Consider the following 8,577-nt stretch of genomic DNA (forward strand, 5'->3'; position numbering starts at 1 on the left):
ACTAATTTTCACTCTTTTGAAGTGAGCCATGTTAGGAGCCAACCCTATTAAAGGTTACAAAACACACTATTAGGTGTGGCCCTATTAGAGGATTTAATCACCCTATTAGGAGTGGCCTTGTTAGAGCTCTTCAAGAAACTTCAAGCAGAAATGCCACCTTGTTAGAGGATTTTCAAATAGCTATTAAACAAGCTCTATTAGGAGATTTAGATCACTGCTACAATGGTTAGAGAGTAACAATGCGATGACCTAATTTGTGATGAAACTGAATTGTTGATTACAGATCTCAATTCTGGTTCAATACTTGATCCTTCCTAATCGAATGTATCTTTGCAGCTCCACAAGGATACAACTTAACCTTATATTTATATCTTACATATTGTTAAGTCAACTTGAATACAACTTAGAATACTTAATATTCATCTCCTCAGTCAGGTAGAACCAACAAACAAATCAATTGAAATCAATATGCCAAAATAAGAAAAACCTTTGTTAGCTGACCCTACTCGGTAGACACTAACTTAGACATGATTTTCCTATGTTAACAAAGTGAATTCGATTAACACTACATATTCATAAAGTTCCTTTGGTAATTGAGTGAGCTCAGATAACACTAGTTCCATCCAACATTTCCTTCATTAACTGAGTGAGCTCGGTTAACACTCAACTTCTATGATCTTTCCTTTGCCGCCCGAGTGAACTCAGTATACACTAATTGGCAATGATATGAAATTTTGTGTAACATCAAAGATAATACAAATTAAGAAATTGTTTTCAACAATCTCCCTCTTTGGCATTGATGGCAACATAACATGTCATAATACAATGAAATTTTAGAGCAAGAATAAAGTAAGGAACATATCCTTAGTTTCATTCTAATTCTCATCCATGAGAACTCCCTCTACCCTCAGTTTTGTCCCTCTATCAAAACTCTTTTGTCTTCAACATCTTCTTCTGATAGCAAACTCTCCCTCCTTATATAATTTTCTATTATATGACAGAAAACTCTCCCTCTTTGACATCTCATGCCAAAGACAATATTCATAGATTATTAGTGTACCTTATGTATTGATTCATATGCAATGTGCCCTTTTGAATACTGCATCAACTGACTGATCTTCAACATGCTCTAGTTGATGCATCACTAAACTTCATTTAGTGAGTTTCAAAGAGGGGAATGACTCCTAACTTACCTCTAAGATAAAAAAAAATGTATCCTTAGGTAATGACTTAGTGAATATGTCTACAATTGGTTCTTTAGTATTCACATATTTCAATCTTACCTCTTTTTCTTATACCAATTCTCTCAAAAAGTGATATCTAATAGAAATGTGCTTGGTTTTGGTATGCATGACTAGATTCTTTGATATGTTGATTGCACTAGTGTTATCATAGAAGATAACCACTGGATCTTTGATTTCTATCTTCATACCTACCAACAAATGCTTGAACCAAACAATATTGTAACAATTAACTACTATTGCCACATATTCTTCCTCTGTTATGGACTAAGAAATACAATTCTACTTTTTGCTTGTCCAATACACTAGTCTTTTACCAGGAAGGAATGCCCCACCACTAGTGCTCTTCTTGTCATCAATGCTTCATGCCCAATCAGCATCGATGAAGGCTTGTAACTCTAAGTTTCCTCCTTTCTTGTACCATAAGCCATAATCTGCAGTACCCTTTAGATACCTCATGATTCTCTTGATTGCCATCATATGATTTTCTTTAGGATTTGCTGAGAATCTTGCCACCATACCAACTACTAGTGCAATATTAGGCCTTGTGTGCACTACATATTGCAAGTTTCCAATAATTGATCTATATGTGGTCTATTCTACCTCTTTTGAATCATCATTTTTGGAAAGTTTATGTCTAGTAGACATAGGTGTTCCAACTAGTCTTGAGTCTTCTATTCCAAACTTCTTTAGTATCTCCTTGATATAGTTGGATTGAGTAATATACACACCATCTTTCTTTTGTTGGATCTGCAATACAACAAATAATTTTAGCTCTCCAAACATGGACATCTCAAATTTTGTTCTCATCTCTTCTAAAAATGCTTTGCACAAGTCACCATTTCCAGTAAACAATGAGTCATCCAAAGATTTTTGCCAATATAATCTTCTTGTCTGGTCCTTCTTTGATATATAGGTTGTTGTTATCATTTGTTATTTGAAAACTAATATTTATCAAGTAGTTATGAAGTCTTTCATACCATGCTCTAGGAGCTTTCTTGAGACCATACAATGCTTTGCACAATTTATAGACCATATCTTTTTTACTAGGATCCACAAAACTTTCAGGTTGTTCTATTTACACTTCCTCTTCAAGAATTCCATTCAAGAATGCAGATTTTACATCCATTTCATAAACTTTAAATCCTTTATGTGTTGTACATACTAGTAAAGTCCTATCACCTTCTAATCTTGCAACAGGAGCAAAATTTTCACCATAGTCAATACCTTCTTCTTGAGAATAACCTTGCTTTGTTTTTGGAAACTTCTCCATCTTCATTCAACTTATTTATGAAAATCCACTTTGTGCCAATCATAATTTTATCTTTGGGTCTAGGAACAAAATTCCAATTCTTATTCCTCTTTATCTATTCTATTTCTTCATTCATAGCTTGAATCCAACTTTTATTATCCAAAGCATCTTTCACTGATCTAGGCTCAAATTCACCAAGCAAACATGTACCTTTTAATTTGTTTCTTTTCATTGTTCCATCTTACTTGTCTCTAATGATTTGATTAGGTGCATGGTGCCTTCTAACATATCTTGCTAACATAGGTACTTTGCATTTAGAGTTTGTTCCACTAACCTCACCATGATCTTCTATATCAAGCTCAAGTCCTACTGTCTATGACTTGGGTCCATCAAACTTGGTTTGCTCTAGCAATAGCTTAGTAGCTTCTAACTGTGACTCGGGTCCTTTAGACTGTGACTTGGGTTGCAACTTGATATATTTTGGAGATTTTGGGGACTCATGAGGTGAAGTCTGCTAACTTCTAATTTGATTTGGCAATGTATCAGTTCTAGTACCCAAATCTTTGGTAATCCTCAGGTTCTTTGTTGCTCTCTTCTTCACTCTTTTTTACAAACTCATTAATTCTCACATGTGCACTTTCTATGATTTTATGAGTAGTTAGATTCAAACATTTGTATGCTTTACTTGTGCAAGAGTATCCTAGAAATATGCCTTCATCACCTTTGACATCAAATTTAGCTTTCCTAGATTCCTTCAAGATATAACATTTTCTACCAAATACTTTCAAGTAACTTACATTAGGTTTGTAACCATACCATAGTTCATAAGGATTTTGATTTGAATCTTTCTTCAGTTGTACTCTGTTCTTGAGGTATGCACTATAGTACTGATTGCTTCCTTCCAGTATTTGATTGCAACACTCTTTTCTATCATTAAAGTTCTTGCACAATCCATGATAGATTTGTTCCTTCTTTCAGTTATACCATTCTGTTATGGTGTATCAATAGCTAATACTTTTCTCTTAATTCCTCTTTCAATGCAAAACTCATTGAACTCATTGGAAATGAATTCACCACCTCTATCTAATCTTAAAAAATTTAGCTTCTTTCTAGTTTCTTTCTCTACTCTTGCTAGATACCACTTAGATTTTTGAAATGCTTTAGACTTTTCTTTCAGATACATTATAGTCATCATTCTAGAATGATCATCAACTAAAAGAATAAAATACTTATCTCCATTGTAGCTCTCTATTACAATAGGTCCACATAAGTCAATATGAACTAGCTCCAAGACTTCTTCAGAATGATAGTCCTTTCTTTTGAAACTTGTCTTTCCCATCTTGCTGATTTGACAATTTTTGCATAGACCCATATCAAGTTTCCTCAAACTAGGAATACCTCTTACTCTTTTCTATTTGCTTATCTTGACCAAATTGTCAAAGTTCACACTACACAACCTTTAATGCCATAACCAGCTTTCTTCTATGTGAGGAATAAAACATGAACTTTCACTTAGATCTAGGTAGAATATGTTACCTTTAGTTTTTTTGCCAGACCCAACCAGATTTCCTTTTCCATCCAGCAGTTTGGCCTTCCCATTCATAAATTCTACCTTGAATCCAATTTTATTCAACTATGCCACACTTAGTAGATTATGCTTTAGTCCATAAACCTAATAAGAAGTATCACATCTAAGTTCATTGGTTAGTGAAACACAAAATTTTCCTTTTATGCAACAAGGTTCATTATTTCCAAATCTAACACTTCCACCATCATAGTGTTCCATATGTTAAAACTTTGATTTGTCACTAGTCATATGATGAGAGCAACTGCTATCAATAATCCATGTATGATTCTTACTAACATGAGAAATAAGTGTCATTTTATCTATCTCATCATCTGATTCATCTTTTACAACAATATATACCATTTCATCATCTTCACTACTATCTGAATCTTTAGCCATAAAACAATATTTCTTACCTTTGTCCTTGTAGTCCTTGTAGCTCTTTAATTCCTTCTTGCCTTTGGACTTACTACTTTTATTTTCATCTTTTCCTTCTTTATTGGGACATCTTGCAGCAATGTGACCAACTTCTTCACATGAAAAATAGATTAGATGAATCTTACCTTTGTACTTTCCTTTTCCTTTGGAATATTTCCTTGCAAGTAGGGCTTCAACAACTTCAGAATCAATGTCTAAACTTTCTTTCTCTTATTCACTTTCTGATTTTTTTCCTTTTGATTTTTCACCTTTTTTCTTGAGGCAAATCTTGGCTTCAAATGCAGACTCAATACCTTTGGAACTAGGGACATAGTTATCATAGTTATCCAACTCAAAAGCTATCAATCTTCCCACTAGAGCATCTAGATTTATCTTATTATTTGGATCACATCTCATATCTTGAATAGTAGACACTCTAATTGCATAGATAGGAAGAAGGGTTATGAGTACCTTGCTTACAACTATTTTGTCACCAATGTCTCCTTCAGATGCTTTGATTTCACTCACACTTTCATTAATTCACTCAACATATTTTGTAATGTTTTCATCTTCTCTCATCTTCATTTGATCAAACTAGCCTCTAAGACTTTCTACTTTGGTTCTTCTTACATTGTCATCACCTCCATAGATTTCTTTCAGTTTGGTTCACATTTCATGAGTAGTAGTTTAATCTTTGACCTCATCAAACTTAGCATAATTAAGAGTTAATGAAATGTCAATCATCATGATGTTATGATTTTTCTTTTCAGCAATCTATTCCAGAGTCAATGTTCTAGTAGGAGCCTTGTAATTTTTTACCAGTATTTCAAACCTGAATCACTAATGGTTGCCAAGTGAAACTTCATAAGTTCTTGCCATGCTGCAAAGTTTTCTTTGCTCAACTTGGGAATCTCTCTTCTGTAAGACATCTTAATCTTTAGCTTAGGTCATTGAAACCTTCTCTGTAAGCACCAAAGGCTTTGATACCAATTGTTGGAAATATAAGAGGAGTAACTGAGAGGAGAGGGGTGGATCAATTACCACTAAAATAAATCCTAGATCCCTTAGATGTCAACACAGATTATAAACTTCACTAAAAATATTGATACTCGACAAACACACAGGCACTTGGTTTACACTAGTAAATGTTGTAACTCAAAAAATACAAATCTTAAGATATTATCTTTGATTAACCTTATTTAACTTAGTCGCATACACATAAAATAAATAACATGAACACAAGTGAGACCAAGATTTAATGTGGAAACTCAATTTGGGAAAAACCACCAATTGCAACTAGTTAATGATTTTCACTCTTCTAAAGTGAGCCCTATTAGGAGCCAACCCTGTTAGAGGTTACAAAACACATTGTTAGGTGTGATCTTGTTAGAGGATTTTATCACCCTGTTAGGAGTAGCCTTGTTAAAGGTATTCAAGACACTTCAAGGAGAAATGCCACCTTGTTAGAGGATTTACAAATACTTATTTGATTATGTAAAAATAGGTTTTAAAGGACTTGAAACCTTGTACAAAGTATCATAAAAACAAGAGCATAGAAACTCAGAAAATAAAAGGCCTTATAGCCAAAAGAGAATAGACAACTCAAGCCAAAAATAAGAGGTAAAAACACAACTATGCATGTAAAGATAGCAAAAGAAAAGAAAAAAGACAGCCTCAAGATAACTACAGAGTCTTTTGAAGGTTTGTTGCTTGGTCTATCAAGATGTTCATATTCTCTACAGATGCTTTCATGTCATCCAACTTTTTTTCTTCCACACCTTCATTTTTCTTGGAATTAGCCCTTGTGCACTTTCTCAGGCCCTGGTCCTCTTTAATAGCATTAGAGTCTTAGCTTTTGCTCTATTCTAGGTTGTTCAGCATGGTGTTAAAGTTGCCAGCCATGGTCTTTAATATATTGCAGTTCTAATCTGCCAATTTCTTAATCATTTTCTCCAAGTTACCCACTCTAGTATCTAGCCCATCCAACCTTTTTTAAGGTATTTACCTAGTTTCTCTAAATTTCTATTTTTGGCTCCAAGTGGTGGCATGCACTTCATCAAATTCTTTACCTCTTTCATGTTGCCAATAAACTCAGAAAGTTTATCTATGTGTTGACTAGTGTTCTCTCCCCCCTTTCCATCTTGTTGAGCTGATTCAAATCCCTTGATATTTCCTACATTTGCAGCTTTAGGGTACCAATATCCTTCATCATTATCATTGGGTTCCCAAAGATTCCCTTTAGAAACCCTTGATCATACCCATCTCTATTACTCTTAAGGAAGTCCTCATGCTCCCCTTGTTTGTTGCTATCCAACTCTATCTCCTTAAGATCTCCCTTGATATCCACATCCTGGGAAAATGTTTTTTTCCTTTTTCTTTCAACCCTCTTACTTAAGAGTTCGTCATAAGAAGGGACAAAATCTCTTTCAACATTTTTTCCATTATTTCCCATAGCCTTTCCCAAATTCCCTCTCTTCTCAATACCCTTTTTTTGCCCCTCCTCAGAATCACTATCTTGTTTCGAATCCATCTCCTTTTCCTTCCTTTTCTTCCTAGATGAGCTCCCAAGATCACCTTTCTTTCTCTTCTTCATTTCAGTCTCTTCCATTTCATCCTCTATATCCTCATCAAATTCCTCCTCAGTTTCACTTCCCTCTATCTCACAATCTAAAGATTTCTTGCTCTGTTGGGGCCTTTCCACCTTTTTGGATTTTAGAAGGTTCATTATTAAAACCATTAAGCCCTAATGATAGGCATGATCACCCTCAGGATCATTTTGAATGGCTAGAATAGAATTACCCAAAGATTTTCTAAGGTAAAAGGTAAATTTATCCTAACCCTATGCCTAAAATGGTTAACCTACATGAAAATGGTATCCTTATATATTAGAAAAGTGGCCATCTAAAGTAAGATACTCTATCAACACAAACATAACAAATCTCCAAGGGCAAGAAATGGAGCTAGGGCTTAAGTAAGAATTATCAATTTTGACTAGCCTGTTGTGTTCCTTGATCGAGTCTGCAAACTCTTCAACTGCCCAGTCTAAAAGCTTCCTATCCAGGTAGAAGTTAATACCCTCCATCTCAAGCCTCGTAGCTTCAACAATGATATCTTTAGAAACCTCCATCCTTTGATTCCCCACTATGATACTCCCATCTTTCCATGTTTTGATAAATTGCCAGGTAATGGCAAGGTTACTGCCTTTCAATTTCTCCATATAGCCTATTAAATTCCCTTGCTCCAGTATGTCCCAAATCTCACTCTTCTTCTTCCACTCTTTATAGCTTGCTAGTTCAATTCTCTTTCTCCTTCCTTTCATCTTCTTCACACTAAAATGATGGCTCTCGCTTCTCAAAAAACCCTATGCAAAAGAAGACCAGAGTTGAAATCACAGCCAAGGATTTTAGTTGGAAAAAAGGCCCACAATTCATGTGGTATTGAATGATAATACACTATCATTCTCATAATAACCCACTGCTTATCTATCATGCCCATATCATTATTACTCCTTGGTGGCATATTCATCATTAATAAAACAATTTTGATTACTTCTAGCTTTGTCAGGCTAAATCAATAAAAACCCCTTGATAGGGATGATATCACTTTGATTCCAAATTAGCTTTTCATCACTCTTGCATGCCACATTAGTTGCCCAATTAGCAACTTGATTGGTTTCTCTATAGTTGTGAGTGACAACACAATTTTCAAAGGAATTGATAATATAAATGGCCTTGCCTATAATATTATTAATAGTCCAAAAAGGATTAGTAACTTTATTAAAACAATTAATTATATTAAGGGAATCCCCCTCAAGCTAGATATTCTTCAAATTCAAACTTTTTTCATGGCCAAGACCATAGAGGGTCACACTTGCTTCTACCACAGGGTTAGTTTGAACCCCAATAGGAATGGTCATTCCACCCATTCTATCCCCATTCATATTCCTAATGATGATACACAGCTTGCTATTCCTTGGTTGCCCTTTGAGGCCCCATCAAAGTTAATCTTATACCAATCCTTTGGAGGACAATCCCATCTTGCTAGATCTTTGAGGTTAGGGCCATTTTGCATCAAACTAAGACCATTCAAATTCCAATTCT

This window comes from Cupressus sempervirens, chromosome 10 (genome assembly GCF_028749045.1).
Source record: "Cupressus sempervirens isolate cs-2001-9-10 chromosome 10, ASM2874904v1, whole genome shotgun sequence".
In the NCBI taxonomy this organism is placed as follows: domain Eukaryota; kingdom Viridiplantae; phylum Streptophyta; class Pinopsida; order Cupressales; family Cupressaceae; genus Cupressus; species Cupressus sempervirens.